Source organism: Perkinsus marinus (genome assembly GCF_000006405.1).
Source record: "Perkinsus marinus ATCC 50983 genomic scaffold scf_1104296931348, whole genome shotgun sequence".
Classification (NCBI taxonomy): domain Eukaryota; phylum Perkinsozoa; order Perkinsida; family Perkinsidae; genus Perkinsus; species Perkinsus marinus.
In genome coordinates, this window is record NW_003215784.1 from 1 (window position 1) to 1,342 (window position 1,342).

The following is a 1,342-nucleotide window of genomic DNA, read 5'->3' on the forward strand; positions in this document are numbered from 1 at the left end:
TTTATCCCACTATCTCGTCACTATGCGCAACACTGACTAACGGCACACATGAGTTCGCATCCGACACGCTGAATAGATCACAAACTCTTGCTCTCATAGAGGGCCCCCATTACATAGTGTCTAAATGAGGTCAATTCATTGGAGATCGTTCGTTGGCAGACCAACAATCTTCTTGTACCCTTAGCCTCAGCATGTATCCTGACGAGTCACAAGGGTATACAATCAATATCGACATCTGTACGGCCAGTGGCATCCGTATATGGGCGCTTCCCGGCGTGGAGACGATCTCGATGAGACTCGAACCCACAGTCTTTGGTTCCGAAGACCAAAGCCTTATCCATTAGGCCACGAGACCAGTAAATTTGAGATTTGTCCCACCATCTCTGCGCCCCATTGACTTCATGGCACACATGGTTTCCCATCTGACACGCTGAATAGATCGCAAAACTCTCGCTGCTCATAGAGGGGCCTCCAATACATAGTGTTCTCAAAGGGGTCAATTCATTGGAGATCGCTTGTTGGCAGACCAACAATCTTCTTGTACCGTTAGCTTCGGCATGTATTCCGACGAGTCACAAGGGTATACAATCAACACCAACATCTGTACGGCCAGTGGCATCCGTATATGGGCGCTTTCCGGCGTAAAGACGATCTCGATGTGACTCGAACCCACTATCTTCAGTTCCGTAGACCAACGCCTTATCCATTAGGCCACGAGACTAATGAGTTTGAGATTTGTCCCACCATCTCTGCGCCCCATTGACTTCATGGCACACATGGTTTCCCATCCGACACGCTGAATAGGTCGCAAAACTCTCGCTCCTCATAGAGGGGCCTCCATTACATAGTGTTCTTAAAGGGGTCAATTCAAGAAGAAGGAGGGTTGAAATACAAGGCGTACTGTAAAACGTTACCGGGACGGGGTCTGTTCTTCACCTGAGCATCGGCTATTCAATAAAAAGCTACCGGGCAGGCGTTTCCGTGCTTTCATCTGAAACAACTAATCTTTCATGGCTTTGGAAATTCACTTTTTTAGGCAGATTCGTTTAATGCCCGTGGTCGTGGCATGAAGAAGCACAGTGGGAGCGAGCACACAGCGCTGCGGAGCGAGGACGGTGTCCGGACTGAGCACTCACAATATCATGTATAAACGGAGTCCGAACGTATTAGCTTCAGCATATGATTCAACTACCTCTTACTCAGATGGGAAATACGCTGGGCAAGACTTTACGAAAGTACAATGTGAGCCAGGGGCCAAGACTTGCAGTAGCTGGGCTACACCTTCGGCTGAGGCACTGTTTCCGGGTTGAGCACCATGTGCGCAACACGTAGCCTGTTTTCC

At 49.0% G+C, this 1,342-nt stretch overlaps 2 non-coding genes across 2 annotated transcripts; both read right to left on the minus strand.

The window, feature by feature from the left end:
• Positions 1-282: 282 nt before the first annotated feature.
• On the minus strand, positions 283-355 carry Pmar_PMAR024259. The gene has a single exon. It is a non-coding gene; the product is annotated as a tRNA-Arg (tRNA).
• A 293-nt stretch (positions 356-648) lies between these two features.
• Positions 649-721, minus strand: Pmar_PMAR024260. The gene has a single exon. It is a non-coding gene; the product is annotated as a tRNA-Arg (tRNA).
• Between the last annotated feature and the right edge of the window lie 621 nt (positions 722-1,342).